Below are 16671 nucleotides of genomic sequence, written 5' to 3' on the forward strand. Positions count from 1 at the left end.
GAAGGCTGTGCTCAGGTATGCTCTGAGTGGCGTGGTAGGCCTGGGGAGGTTGGAGGCAGACTCACTAGAAGTGGGATATCCTAAGTAAGTGGTTTGGGAAGTAGTATTTGGCTTTCTCTGGCTGGTCCTGGATTGGAAGCAGGGGCAAAAATGAGGGAAACTGGGAGTCACTGACCAAGCCCAGTCTCAAAACTGATGGCTTCAAAGATTGCGGTCTGGCTTCTTGAATTGGTTGCTGCAGAGGTGGTGAGTCAGAGTTCTGTTTTCATAGATAGTCTGGCCATTTTCTATTTGTACATTCGGTCTCTCAAAGGCAATCCAAAATTTGATGTCTCAAACACTGAAAACATATTTAGTATAATTCAATAGCTGAATTCTTCCCTCAGCACACAGATACTTATCTCTCGAATCTTGTTATTCTTTTCCATCTATCCTGTGATGTCTGTAACCTGAAGAGCACAATAGAAGAGGTGGGAGCAACTAACTCTAAATCTAAAACTGCTCCACATGAATAGAAAAACACCTTGAATAACAGGAATGAGATCACGTTCTGCATTTTGTGAGTACTGTAGATGCTACAGTGAAGATACATCGTTACTATAATATAAGCGTTGTTGTCCCTCCTTTTTATAAAGTATAAAAATAATCCACTTGTGCTGATGCTAATAGGCACCATACTAACTTCTGAGTGACAGACTGATATGTGGTCGAAATTTAGAAGAGGAAGGCACACCCAATATAATTCAGGATATTGTGATATTCCCCTGAACATCCTCCGAATGGGATGGGGTGGAGGGCCATTCTACCCACAAATGCCTGTAGACGTAAGAGGGAGCACGACCTCGACAGTGACTGGCATGGTGGGGACGAGGGACGGAGGGTTGAGAGGATCGGCACCATGGCCGAGCATGTTGACTCTACAGTGCGTTTCTTGACTACAAGTCCCAGCTCTCCCATTATATGGCATTAAGTAACTGACTTCGTCTCTAAGTTCTTCAAGTTCTTTTGTATAAAACGAGAATGATGATGCCTCTTTCCTAGGGTTGTTGGGAGGACAAAATATTTGTAAAGTTCACTTAGGAGTGCCCAACACATTTTAAGTGACATGTAAAATTTTGCTTGTTAAATAAGGAAAAAGAAATTATTATTATGATAATAATCTATCTCTGAATATACCTTAAAACCATTTCTTAAGGCAAACAAACCAACAGATCTGATGATCACTCCTCTGAAAGGTCTGATGAGATAAGTGGTAAATGAAGGCAAGTTCATACATCTGAAGGAACATAAGCATAAAGAGCTTGAAGAGATTAGATAGAAGTATATACCAATTTTGTTTTTGTTTTTCATAGAAGAACTAAAAAAAAATAAGCAATGGCATAAAATTATATGCTATATATTAAAAAGAAAGCAAGCCTTGTCATCTATACTATGACATCCAAAGCAACATTATTAACAACAAGAATTAACTGAGTAAGTTAACATCTCTCCTTTTTTGTTGCATTTTTACCTAATTCATTGCTCATTTTTAGTTCTACTCATCAATAATGACACTCACGTTTGCATTTAATATTGGCTTGACCATAGACTTCTTGAGGTTTAAATTATCTTGTTTACATTTGAAACTCTTGATTTGTGGGTCAATATCCTTTAATGTATTACCAGGAATGTACTTACATGTGACTTTACTCTTTCAGAGCAGGATATTCATAGCTAAAGGCAATCATTTAAACAAAGTCTACAATGGATTCCTAAATATTCAATCTAGCACCTCAGTTTTTGTTGACATCTTCCATATTCATCAAATATCCTCCTCTGACAGCTCTTCAGTTTTCAGAGCATGTAATAGCACTTAAATTGGATACAAGAATATCCTTTCTCCTCAAATATTGCCAACTGTTTGAGTGAAATGATCCTCTTTACAGAAGTTGTGGTCTGTTTTGGTATTCAAGAAAGAAGCACATTGGCAGTGTTACAGTGAAAATAAGAGATTTTATGTAAAAGATGAGTCAATTGAAAGAGATAAAAAGAACTATTAATTAAAATTCTAATTGAATGCCATATCTTTCAGCTGAAGTCATCAGATCATGCAAATAGTTTCCGTTTACTAAGTCTCCTTTAATCAATATTCATCAAGCAATGATGTGAACAGAGCATGGTTTTGTGTCACGGGGCTTTTAAAATTTATGATGTTCCTTGTATCTGCAGCAGAATGCAGCTGGAGTAGGCTTTGATGGCTGGGAAACTATTCTGGCTCTCTTCTTTGGGTCCTTATTTTTGACTTCTGTGCTGCCGCAGTTTGTCTGCTTATGCAGAAATGGCTATTCTTCAGGCCAAAGTTTTAAAAGAGCATGTTGTGAAAGCATCTGAAAGAAGTTGTTCTGAGGTCAAAAGATTTGCCTTGAACTCAGCCTCAGCCACTATAGCTCTGTGACCAAGGGCAAATTATCTAACTCAATAAAGTCTTGGTTTCATTTGTAAACAAAGATAATTTGCCTTACAAAGTTTTTATGATCATTAAATAATATAAGACAGTGACTTACATTTTTTTTTTTCTTTCACTGTAGCCTCTGGGAAGAAATACATTTTTATCTTAGAATTCATTATATTATTGATATTTTTCATATATGAGTAAGATAGTGTGTATGTGTATGTATGTAAAACCCAAATAAAAGTTTCAGGTAATAATACTTACCCTTACTATGTGTGATGCACTCTGATATTTTTCTGTTCTGTATTATTCTCTTTCAGTTTAAAAAATGCCGATTGTAGTACTCTAAATTGATCTCACAACACATTAATGGGATAAAATTCCTATTCTTGAAGACGCAGACCTAATTACCTGACTCAAGAAACATTAAATTCTCTACTTTTCACCCCTTTCTTTCAGCTCTAAAAATTTTGTTCCACTGTCTTCTGACTTCTGTGGTTTTTGGTGGTTACCCCTTTCACAATGGTGACTCTTCTCACCTGCTGGTCCCCAGACATAAAAAGTCTTTATTCCTTTTTGAATGTCAAAAATATTTCATAACAACTTTTAATAATTTGACATTTAGGGACTTCCTTGGTTGTCCAGTGGTTAAGACTCAGTGCTTCCACTGCAGAGGACATGGGATTGATCCCTGGTCAGGGAAGTAAGAATCTTGCATGCCACGTGGCCAAAAAAATTAGAAAATTTGACATTTAACCAAGGCTAATTTTTTTTAATGTGAAAGGATATATAGTTGCTAGTAATTTTAATGGAGGAAAATTTTGGTACAAATTATGCAGTATCTACTGTATTTAATCTAATAATCGAGGTAGAAATGAAATAATCACAGTCTCTCTACAGTAGAAATACTCTTTTTCTCATGCATGGGGAACTATACAAGGATTTAAAATTTTATTGAGGGATATAACATATCGGGGGGAGCCTCAAAACCCTCAAAAAAAAGAAAAATGTAAATAAAACTGCCCTCTGAGAATTGAAAAATCTGCACATATGGAGATTAGCCATCTGGAAGACTAAAAGACCTGCCTGGGATCTGAGACTAAACCAAAGAACCCCTACCCCCTACCTAGAGAGTATGGAGTCTTATCCACTGGACTGCCAGGAAGTCCAAGAAGAGGTTTTTCTAAAAAGAATTTTTTTGAAACAGAGTTAGAATGGAAATGCAGAACTGATATTTACTTTTTAACATAGACATCAGACTCCCAACTTTTCAAAAATGCATTTGACTCATTTCTATATTCTATATCTGCATTCAGTCTGAAGATTTGGAGAAGAAATGTCATATTTTGGCATCTCCACAAAATCTTTTTTTGTTGTTGTTGTTTGCACAAAACTCAGTTTTTTTGTATAAAGGCAGCCCTAAAAATAAAAAATCTCTACTGTAAGAGAGATCAAAAAAGAAGCTGCTCGGCTCCTGGAATGTAAAAGCTGTGCTGCTGAGGACATGGGCAAACAGGTCTACGGTAGGTGTAAACAGAGACACATAATTTGTGATCGCTCTGCAGACATGGCTTGAATTACTTGGAGCTCATCAGAACTGATGAGGCACTAACTACATTCAGGTGCACTTCAATCAGAACTAGATTATACTATTAAAATTAATGAAGCACCAGAAGACTTTAATGAGTAAAAGAGCCTTGGTTTTAAAGCCTTTTATGCATTTTACTCACATGACAACAATTTGGTTGACAGTGCAATCACATCTCTTTCTGCTAGGCAGGTAAAAAGTTTTGGCTATTGGAGGTTTAAGGTTTAGTCCATCGTGTTCAATATACTCCCTGGCACATCTCTTCAACCTTTACTTAAATGACCTATGGGTTTGGCTTAATTAAAACAGAGGTTGATTTATCTTTTACTATCCTATTTTATTTTTTGTAATATAAACTAAATAATTGTTCTCTGTCGGATTACAAATTTTCTTATTATACTACTGAGATGGGATTTTCCCCTGTTTTATACTGCTAGCGCTTTTATAAGCCAATGAGGCCCCTGTTTTTTATCTTTTCTAGAAATGAATTTATCATATTGGGAAGGGAGAGTTCCACCACCTCCAAATAGGACTTACTATGAGATTCAGCAGAATTTGAAACTGAGAAGGAAAGATGAATGTTTGCCAAGTATCAATGCTTATTTTAATATTAGCCTGGCATATAATAGAATGAAATATTAGGCAACTACAGGAGGGTAATGTCTCCGAGTGCAGGAGAGGGAACAGATGTTTTAAAGCCTGGATACAGTTTTGACAAATTTAATGTTAGTTAAGCTGCCTTAAAATGTTAGTTTCTGTATCTTAGTTTCCCCTAGATGTCAATGAGTATTACTGTGCGTGAGCATTAGTGTTATGAATATTTGCGACTATTTGGAAAGTTTTAGAGCATAAGATGCTTACTAATAATGGCTATATATATTTATTTTAAAAATGCTTTGTGCTCCACAATAGAAGTTTCTAAATTCAAGCTGATGGCTGACTTTATGATTAGAAAGGAAAATTATACATGGATAACAACTTGCTTCTTACAGTTAAGAACAGCTTCTTAAGTAGTAAATAAAGATGTAAAAAGTAAACTTCAAGAGAATCAAGATGAAAATACTACTCACAAAAAGGTCAAACAGCAGTTTTTCTATTTTTCAAATTGTGATAAAAAAACCATAAAATTTACCACTGTGAAGTGCACAGTTCAGTGGCACTGAGCACATTTACACAGTTGTGTAGTCACCACCACTATCCTAAACATAATTTTAGAACACACACCCAGTGCAGGAAAAGCAGCAACACCTATGGAGTAAAGACTGTTGATGGGAAGAGCAATTTTGCCCTCCTTCCTTCTTAGTTCTTTTGGCTGGTATCAACTTAAAAATGCCCAAAGTAAGAGTTATATGTTTGTTTTATTCAGGAATTTTTCCTGAGAACTACAGCCTGAGACAGCCTCTCAGTATCTCTGAGGAATTGCTCCAAAAGCATTTGGGAAGAAATCAGTGCATATATTGATAGATGATTTTTGGTGAAGGAATCTGTGAAGCATATACGTTGGTAAAAGAGTAATGTTAGTCACAAAGAACAGGTATCTCAAGTTAATGGTTTTTAGTGTTTTTCTATGTATGGGAAGATGCAAGACCCTGGGTTCATTAAAATTCTTCCTGAGATGTACATCTAACTATCCATGAGGCCTGCTTGTCCAAAGCACAGAGGATCCTGTTTTTATCTTAATTTCCCTCTGTCTGAGGCACTGAGTGCATCATCCTGTTATCAGCTTAATTTCCTCTCAGAGAACAGTGTTGGTCAGTGACTGCGGCAGATTATGACTTAATCCTTGCAGAATCGGGTGATGAATATAAACACTCTTTGTTCTTCTCTGTTTACATTGGTAATTAAAAGGCAGACATGGGCAGATTAATAGGAGAAAATCAAATGTGTTGCATATGCATGGGGAAATCCTTATAAATATGAAAAACTCCAAAGATGTCAAGGCAAGATGAGGTAAAACTGTTATTCTGGACTAAGGAGAAGTAGGTAGGGGTCGGGGACTTCAAGGGGAAGTGAGATAATTCACAGGATGACAAAAAGACTTAATGTTGGGTATAGAAATGTTTGCTGGGCCATCCAAAGACAGGGGACACAGGACTTTGATCAAATGGACGTTGCTAGGTTTCTTCCTGTCTACCTCTCTTGTTTTACAGGTCAGAGAAGTTAAGTGATTGTCATAGGACATACTGCTACTGTATACAGCATACTTATGATAGTATTTATGGTGATAATTCCTCCTTCCTGGGACAGGCCGCCTATCTTAAATTCTTTTGGACACTATCAGGGATGTTCAGAAGGTCTTCTCAAGTCTTCTGGGGCTTGCCTGTTTTCAGCTGAAAATAATCAGCAGGCCAGAGTGGAACATCCTGGGGCAACCCCATCACTGTACATTTGGATCAGATCTTGAAAGAAATCCCTTTGTTGGTTTGCTCTCCTGCTCCAAGACACGGTTTAGATATCTAAAGCAACATACATGCTATCGCCAATTTGTATTTGAAAACTGGCTAATAATTTCCATATTGCACTGCCTTGGGCATACCTGGACACAGTTCCACATTTGCCATCTTTCATCTATTCCTTGGGGTACTGTTGGCACACCTTCCTGTCTCCTCCACTAGATTACAGATTCCTCTGGGGATATAGGTGGTGCCCGACTCATCTTTCATAGAGCTCACCATCATATACTCACATCTTCCAGAATAAGTATAAATATGACTGTACATTTTCCTGGCCCATAACTGTTTCTTAAAATATTTGTAGAACCTCTTTTCCCACGATCATTTATTTTCCATGCCATACTTTTTGGAGGACTATTTTCCAACTATGTGGTCCTCTTAAATTAATTTTTATTTTTTACTCAGTGATTTATAGGTAGATTACGTATAGTAGTTACTAAATCTGTTCTAAATATTTTGGTCATTTTATTGTGTTTGCTTTGGTCCTGTATCAAGTATTAGCTTAAGTCTGTGCATATGTATGTGTGATCATGCCTTATTTACACAAAACATTTCAGCTTATTGAAGAAGATGGTTAGATTTTTTTCTTTTTTATTGACTCCTCCCTATCACTTCCCTAATCCCTCTTTCCAATTGTCTGCAAAACATTCTATTGTTAGGTTTCCAAAAATCTCCCAGGAAGAATGACCTTATCTGTAATCTGTACTCCCAGTGTAATTCATTCACTTATTACCTTACTAGTGGTTTACAGGTCTTCATGTCTCATCCTTACAGGCTGTTGGCTGCTTAAAGGCAAGGGCTGTCAGGAAACAGCAACCCACTCCAGTGTTCTTGCCTGGAGAATCCCAGGGAGCCTGGTGGGCTGCCGTCTATGGGATCACACAGAGTCGGACACGACTGAAGTGACTTAGCAGCAGCAGCAGCAGCAGCAATCTTTAACAAGGTCTTGGCAAACAGTAGATATAAAAAATGCTTTCCAAGTGGCGAAGTGGTAATGAATCCGCCTGCCAGTGCAGGAGATGCAAGAGACACAGTTTTGTTCCCTGGGTCAGGAAGATCCCTGGAGAAGGAAATGGCAACCCACTCCAGTATTCTTGCCTGGGAATCCCATGGACAGAGGAGCCTGGCGGGCTACAGTCCACGGGCTCGAAAAGAGTTGGACACGAGTGTGCGCGCGCGCACACACACACACACACACACACACACACACACACACACACACAGATATAAAAAAATGTTTTTTCCTAACTATCCTTGTATAGAATTCCCTTTGTAACCACAGACCTCTCACTGTTCCCTTAGAACATAGGACCATACCAGATAGCATTTCCTCAGGCTTTAGGAGAAGGGGAGGAAGTACTTCAGAGAGAAGAGCTTACAAATCTTACCACTTACTTATAATTTAGGTTTAAGTATTCATCTGAAGCATTTGACACTCTAACCACTAAAATGCTTGATTAGGAACTCAGGCTTGAGAGACACATCAGAAGAGGGCGAGAAGAGTGTCAGGAGACCACATCATTTTTGTGATTAATGTTTCAGTGCTACTTTTTTTTCATGTTTCAACAAAGGGTATGAAAAAGATTCAAGCTTTTTCAGGGAAGAACACACACTTCATATTATTTCTTTTCCTTATTGCTTAACAATCTCAAGCAACTTCCACTAATGGGTTTCTGCTGTTAGGCACTTCAGGTCCTGCTTGTAATTGTTATTTAGTGAGAAAACCAACAATCAAATGAAAAACTAAAAATATAGGGCCATCTCCATGTGCATGGCAGGTAATAAAACTGTGTCACTAGCAGTGTGTCCTATGGCAATCACTTAATTTCTCTGACCTGTAAAACAAGATTTGTAAAGGTATATATTTCTATGAATCTATATAATTGGAAATTCTCGTGGGCTTGTCTCAAAACTTCCATGGATTAAAAAAAGCTCTTTAGTAATAATTTTAAAGCTCTTTAGTAATAATTTGTTCATTAAGGAGTAGTTGTAAAATAACATTTAACGAAGAAAAAAGGAACTCAGTTCTGTTACCCATTGGTCTTACTATAAGGGCCTTCGGTCAGTTCAGTTCAGTCGCTCAGTCATGTCTGACTCTTTGCGAACCCAAGGACTGCAGCACGGCAGGCTGTCCATCCAGCACCTCCCTGTCCATCGCCAATTCCCAGAACTTACTCAAACTCATATCCATAGTGTCTGTGATGCCTTCCAACCATCTCATCCTCTGTCATCCCCTTCTCCTCCTGCTTTCAATCTTTCTCAGCATCAGGGTCTTTTCAAATAGTCAGTTCTTTGAATCAGGTGACCAAAGTATTGGAGTTTCAGCTTCAGCATCAGTCCTTCCAGTGAATATTCAAGACTGATTTCCTTTAGGATGGACTGGTTGGATTTCTTGTAGTCCAAGGGACCCTCAAGAGTCTTCTCCAACACCACAGTTCAAAAGCATCAATTCTTGGCACTCAGCTTGCTTTATACTCCAACTCTCACATCCATACATGACTACTGGAAAAACCATAGCTTTGACTATATGGATGTTTGTTGGCAAAGTAATGTCTCTGCTTGTTAATATGCTGTCTAGGTTGGTCATAGCTTTCTTCCAAGGAGCAAGCATCTTTTAATTTCATGGCTGCAGTCACCATCTGCAGTGATTTTGGACCCCCAAAATAAAGTCTCTCACTGATTACATTGTTTCCCCTTTTATTTGCCATGAAGTGATACCAGATGCCATGATCTTAGTTTTCTGAATGTTGAGTTTTAAGCCAACTTTTTCACTCTTCTCTTTCACTTTCATCAAGAGGCTCTTTAGTTCTTCTTCACTTTCTGTCTAAGGGTGGTGTCATCTGCATATCTGAGGTTATTGATATTTCTCCTGACAATCTTGATTCCAGTTTGTGCTTCATCCAGCCCAGTGATTCTCATGATGTACTCTGCATATAAGTTAAATAAGCAGGGTGACTGTACAGCCTTGACATACTCCTTTCCCAATTTGGAACCAGTCTGTTGTTCCATGTACAGTTCTAACTGTTGCTTCTTGACCTGCACACAGATTTCTCAGGAGGCAGGTAAGGTAGTCTGGTATTCCTATCTCTTTAAGAATTTTCCACAGTTTGTTGTGATCCACACAGTCAAAGGCATTGGCATAGTCAATAAAGCAGAAGTAGAGGTTATTCTGGAACTCTTTTGCTTTTTTGATGATCCAGTGGATGTTGGCAGTGTGATCTCTGGTTCCTCTGCTTTTTCTAAATCCACCTAAACATCTGAAAGTTCATGGTTCATTTACTGTAGAAGCCTGGCTTGGAGAATTTTGAGCATTACTTTGCTAGTTTGTGAGATGAGTACAATTGTGCGGTAGTTTGAGCATTCTTTGGCTTTGCCTTTCTTTGGGATTGGAATAAAAACTGACCTTTTCCAGTCCTGAGGCCACTGCTGAGTTTTCCAAATTTGCTGGCATATTGAGTGCAGCACTTTCACAGCATCATCTTTCAGGATTTGAAATAGCTCAACTGGAATTCCATTACCTCCACTAGCTTTGTTGATAGTGATGCTTGCTAAGACCCATTTGACTTTGCATTCCAGGATGTCTGACTCGAGGTGAGTGATCACACCATTGTGGCTATCTGGGTTGTGAAGATCTTTTTTGTAAAATTCTTCTGTGTATTCTTGCCACCTCTTCTTAATAACTTCTGCTTCTGTTAGGTTCATATCATTTCTGTCCTTTGTTGTGGACATCTTTGCATGAAATGTTCCCTTGGTATCTCTAATTTTCTTGAAGAGATCGCTAGTCTTTCCCAGTCTATTGTTTTCCTCTATTTCTTTGCATTGATCACTGAGGAAAGCTTTCTTATCTCTCCTTTCTATTCTTTGGAACTCTGCATTGAAATGGGTATATCTTTCCTTTTCTCCTTGCCTTTTGCATCTTTTCTTGTAAGAGCCTTAAAGCAGCTTAAAAAAATCACGACAGAGTTTTAAGAAGGAACCTGTTAGAATGTCACTGGTCTGGATCTCATTTTTATTCTCAACAGTAGAATCATTAATTCTTTTCCTCTCCTGTGCTGTATTTCTGCTTAATATAGTATATATTCCGTACATTTATTTGTCACTAGGTATATTGTCCAGTGTTGGAGAAGACTCTTGAGAGTCCCTTGGACAGCAAGGAGCTCAAACCAGTCAATCCTAAAGGGAATCAACCCTGAATATTCATTGGAAGGACTGGAGCTAAAGCTGAAGCTCCAGTACTTTGGCCACTTGATGCCAAGAGCTGTCTCACTGGAGAAGACCCTGATGCTGGGAAAAATTGAAGACAGGAGGAGAAAGGAACAGCAGAAGATGAGATGGTTGGAAGGAATCATGACTCAATGGACATGAGTTTGAGTAAATTCTGGGAGTTGGTGATGGACAGGGAGTCCGTGGGGTCACAAAGATTTGGACATAACTGAGAGACTGAACTGATCTGGATAAGATATTAAAACATTTTTCTACATCCAACTCTCTTCTCTAGACCTATATTATGGGATCTACTGTATAATCAGATGGTAAAGCGTCTGCCTCCAATGCAGGAGACCCAGGTTTGATCCCTGGGTTGGGAAGATCCCTAGAGAAGGAAATGGCAACCCACTCCAGTATCCTTGCTGGAGAATCCCATGGATGCAGGAGCCTGGTAGGCTACAGTCCACGGGGTTGCAAAGAGTCAGACACGACTGAACGACTTCACTTTCACTTTTCACTTCACTGATAATCTAAAAAACTATGTGAAGGTCTTCATTGCTTAAGCTCTAAAGGATAAACTACAAACACTTTGATTTGGCATTAAAAAAAATCCTTTAACTTAGTAAAATCTGGTCCCAGCCCTTCTTTTTAGATTCTCTAAACTTCATTCCAAATTACTCTGCAGCTAAATAGCTGCTCATGCTACTGTGAGACGCAGCTTGAGGGCTGTCTTATCCTGTGTGGTCCTTGGACACTCCCAGCCCTAAAGCACTTACAGGTGACTTTACTCAGGCTGACAAGACTTCTCATTCTGAGAGAATCCAGGCAAGAATGAGGATTTAAAATTCTAATTCTAATGGTAGTGGTTCCAATTCCAGGTAAGATGGAATGAGTACACTTTCCCCTTTCTCCCCATGAATGCAGCTATAAAACACAATGCAGACATCAGCTATTTGAGGACTCTGAAAAATAGTAGGCAAATTAGGGAAGATCAGAATTCCAAGTACCACTAAACCAGTGCTACATTTACATTCTGGATTTTATCTTGGACATTATGGATACGATTTTATATATATTCTGAGTTCTGTTTTATTCCTTAGGAAAAAAAATTTTAAGTGGGCAGTTAATTTGTTTAGACTATGTTACAGGCTTTGCCTCACTTTCTGCCAGTGAAAACTCAAATCTCAGTTCATTCTTTTAGCCTCTTAAGTTTGTCCTGTGCATGTGGGTTCAGGGACCAGCCTGAGACTTGTGAGGGATTCATAGACATATAGTGGGTCGGCCATTAAGTTTGTTCAGGTTTTTCATAAGAATGTGTGAACTTTTTGGACAACCCAGTACAAAATACATACACATACAAAGGGCTTCAAGAGCACTTCAGATTTTTCTCTGCTCGTTCTCCAGGAGTGGCTGTTGCAGGCTTCTTTCCCCTGGTTCCTCACACCAGCAAGTGGATGGTAGGGTTTCTATTGCAGTTTAGCTGCTCATGTACCTTGGGAGTGTGGCCCTCTCTTACGGCAGAGACACAAACACACAAAGGGACACACAGTCATGTGCTAACTGCTTCTCCAGATTCCTACTCCCCTCCACGAATGTCTGTTTTTATTTACTCATCAGAGTCCTCAGGTAGTTGTTCTATATATTTTGTCCAGAATTTATTGTTTATTATGCAGGATGAGAGATGGCTTGTAGAAAGTTTATATTAATATCATAGCAAACAATTTTTGCTTGAAACATTAAAAGGCATTGCCCCTGCAAAATATTTACATTAATATGATTTCAAACAATATCTGGCAATTGTCTGCTTCTTAAACTTGGCAGTGTTTATATGAGCATGTGCTTTATAATTACTTCATATGTTTTATAACCTTTTCTGTATGCATTGTATACTTCACAATTTTCTAAAAATGAGGTACTTCAGTCCTTCATAACCAGAACTTCAGTTTCTCACTTAACATTTACCCTTTGGATCATGTTGTTTTGAAAATAACACATTTAAATAGTATTTTAATGATATCTGAATGAAAAATTTTAATTAAAAAAAATCTCTTGAACTGTAAAAGTGAATCCATTAAAAAAAAAGTCTCACACAGGCAAGGGTAAGTAAAGTCTGTCTTAACCCACCTTAAGGGTTCAAGCCAGCAAACAATCCCTTGTAGTATTAATATTTCAACATACTAATGGAGCTTACACCTTTGAATTGAGATCTTGATATTTAAATCCTGACTCTTCTTACCAAATGCGTGACCTTGGATAAGTTACTTTAGTTCTCTGAACTTGTTTTTCATTGTAAAATGGAGAACATAATATTTTCTACCTCTCAGGATACTGGATGGATTAATCAGGTGATGAATGTAAAGCATTAAACATAGTTCTAGGTACCTTAAAATGTTCAGTGGAAGTTAGCTATTATTAATACTAATACTTCCTTCTAACTCTGAAAGAATATCTATGACTGATTTACTCAATTTCTAATTTTTATTTGATGCATTTCCACAAAAACAAATTGAGATCATTTTCCTTCACTTCCAGGAATACACAACCTTCTACAGATTAAAACTCAGCACAATACTAAAGATGAGTTTTAGTTGAATGCACCCTCTAGTGGTATACACTATGTGCAAGAACCTGGTGTCTACAAAAGAAAGTCTCTCTATGAAATGTCAGGTTCTAGGTTAACATTTCCTGATGGTTCAGCAGGTAAAGAATCTGCCTGCAGTGCAGGAGACACAGGAGACTCGGGTTCAGTTCCTGGGTCAGGAAGACCCCCTGGAGGAGGGCATGGCAACCCGCTCCAGTATTCTTGCCTGGAGAATCCCATGGACAGAGGAGCCTGGAGGGCTACAGTCCATGCAGTTGCAAAGAGTGGGCATGACTAAGCACACAGGCATGGCAGGTTGACATTTAGAGCCTGAAGACAGCCAGTTAAGGAAATGATGGTGTAAACAGCACTCTCATACATCTTTTAGGCTTCCCTGGAGGCTCAGACAGTAAAGAATATGCCTGCAGTGCAGGAGACCTGGATTTGACCCCTGGGTTGGGAAGAGTCCCTGGAGAAGGGAATGGCTACCCACTCCAGTGTTCTTGCCTGGAGAGTCCCATGGACAGAGGAGACTGGTGACAGTCCACGGGGTCACAAAGACTTGGACATGGCTGAGCGACTAAACATGAATGCTTTCATCTATTTAGGAGGCTTCTTCTCTTCTAGAGCTGGAGGAATTAAAAAAAATTTTTTTTTAACTTTTACCCCCATAAGACTTAGGATATTTGTGATATTTACCATATCAAATTCCAATATTCCTGTAGCATCGACTTTAATCTTTCCTCTTAAAATAGAGGAATTTTCTAGCTTACTTTACCAAGCATTGCAAAATACTTAGTCTTCATTTAGTTAACAAACCATAATGAGCATCAACTATGTACCAGGCAATGGGGATACAGCAAACAACTTCTTACACAATTCACTATTAATTATGCATTTGAAAAGCACCATAAGGAAGTATATATATACTGCTGTGAGTGTGTATTAGGAATTGATCTAGGTTGGAGAGAGGGACTTTGGAAGCCTTGCATGCATGTTCACTCACTTCAGTCATGTATGACTCTTTTCGATCCAGTGGACTGTATCCTGCCAGGCTCCTCTTCCATGGGTTTTGCCATGCAAGAATACTGGAAAGGGTTGCCATGCCCTCCTCCAAGGGATTTTCCCAGCCCAAGGATCTTCCTGACCCAGGGAATTATGTTCCCTGCATTGGTGGGGGGTTCTTTACCACTAGTGCCACCTGGGAAGCCCTTGGATGACTTACTTGAGAATAAAACATTTAAAGTCTTGAAGGGTGAATGGAAATTCATTGGAAGAATAAGAGAAGGAGTACCATACAAAGAGAACAGAATATTGATAAAGGCTTGGAGATAACAAGGTGCATGTTAGACTCTTGTCATAGAGCTCAAAGGAGAGGGGACTTGCACAGAGTGAGGCTAGAGAAGGAGGCAGGGACTTAACATCTCTTTGAGGTGAAGTGAAGTGAAAGTCTCTCAGTCGTGTCCAGTTCTTTGCAACCCCACAGACTATACAGTTCATGGAATTCTCCAGGCCAGAATACTGGAGTGGGTAAGCTCTTCCCTCCTCCAAGGGATCTTCCCAAACCAGGGATCAAACCCAGGTCTCCCGCATTGCAGGCAGATTCTTTATCAGCTGAGCCACATGGAAGTCCAAGAATACTGGAGTGGGTAGCCTATCCCATCTCCAGGGGATCTTCCCGACCCAGGAATCAAACCGGGGTCTCCTGCATTGCAGGCAGATTCTTCACCAACGGAGCTATCAGGGAAGCATCTCCTTAAGAGTTTGAATTTCATCTTAGGGAGTTTGAATTTCATCTTAAGAACAGTGGGAAACTACAGAAAGGTTTAAAGTGGGAGAGCAACAATCTAATTTACATTTCAAAAGTTTGCTTTGCTAAAGCATGGAAAATGGATTTGAGGGAGTGGAGCGAGAACAGATGCCCAGATCAGCTGCCACTGTTTCAAGATAAAAGCTGGAACAAAGGAGGTAGCAGCAGTGATGATAAAAAAAAAAAAAAAAAGCTATTTAAGAGTTTAAGATGTGAAATGGATTGAGTGTGATGATGGGGATGGGTGCAGTTGTCCTGGTCAGCTGAGCAGATTGCCAATTTTCCCACCAAGTACAAACACTGGTGGTAGCCATTTGTTTTTTTGTGGGGAGGGAAGGGGGCTGTGGAGATGGTTGCTCAGGAGACTAAGGTTTCTCTCTTGAAGACGGACCTTCTTTGACTCCACATGGTGGTATTTCAATTGAATGCTTAAATAGCATTGTTTAGAACTATGAGGCACCAGCTCCACCCAGTAAAAAGTGAAAGTTCATCACTCTGTCATGTCCAACTCTTTTTGACCTCATGAACAGTAGCCACCAGGCTCCTCTGTCCATGGAATTCTCCAGGCAAGAATACTGGAGTGGGTAGCCATCCCCTTCTCCAGGGGATATTCTCAAATCAGGGATGGAACCCAGGTCTCCCGCACTGCTGGAAGCTTCCTTACTCTGAGCCACCTCCACCTAATAGGGCCCCAAATGTCCTTTATATATTTCTATTATAGTGATCCATTCCCACTGTGCTAAGTTTTACTTTACTGCTGCTTACGAAAACGTAATGTCCTGATTTCAGGCTCAAGTCTCAGACTGGACCACTTTTGATCACAGGTGCCAGGTCCTGGTCCAATCAGCTGTGAGGAGTTAGTCAGATGATATGAACATGGCTGCCGAAGGCCCACTCCTGGAGGTTGGGAGTACTCAAGTTGTGGGAGAGGCCAGACATGCCAAAGGGCACGTACTTCTCTATCACCCTGCTTATTTAATTTATATGCAGAGTACCTCATCCAAGATACCCAGCTAGATGAAGCACAAGCTGGAATCAAGATTGCCAGGAGAAATATTAATAACCTCAGATATGCAGATGACACCACTCTTATGGCAGAAAGCAAGAGTAATTAAAGAGCCTTTTGATGAAGGTGAAGCAGGAGAGTGAAAAAGCTGACTTAAAAGTCAACATTCAAAAAATGAAGATCATGGCATCTGGCCCCATCACTTCATGACAAATTAATGGAGAAACAATGGAAACAATGACAGATTTTATTTTCTTGGGCTCCAAAATCACTGCAGATGGTGACTGAAGTCATGAAATTACAAGACGTTTGCTCCTTGGAAGAAAAGTTATGACAGACCTAAACAGCATATTAACAAGCAGAGACATTACTTCACCTACAAAGGTCTGTATAGTCAAAGCTATGATTTTCCCAGGAGTCATGTACCTATGTGAGAACTGGACAATAAAAAAGGCTGAGCACTGAAGAATTGATGCTTTTGAACTGTGGTGTTGGAGAAGACTCCTGAGAGTCCCTTGGACAGCAAGGAGCTCAAACCACTCAATCCTAAAGGGAATCAACCCTGACTATTCATTGGAAGGACTGGTGCTAAAGCT

The sequence above is a fragment of the Muntiacus reevesi genome, chromosome 1, assembly GCF_963930625.1.
Source record: "Muntiacus reevesi chromosome 1, mMunRee1.1, whole genome shotgun sequence".
Taxonomy (NCBI): Eukaryota; Metazoa; Chordata; class Mammalia; order Artiodactyla; family Cervidae; genus Muntiacus; species Muntiacus reevesi.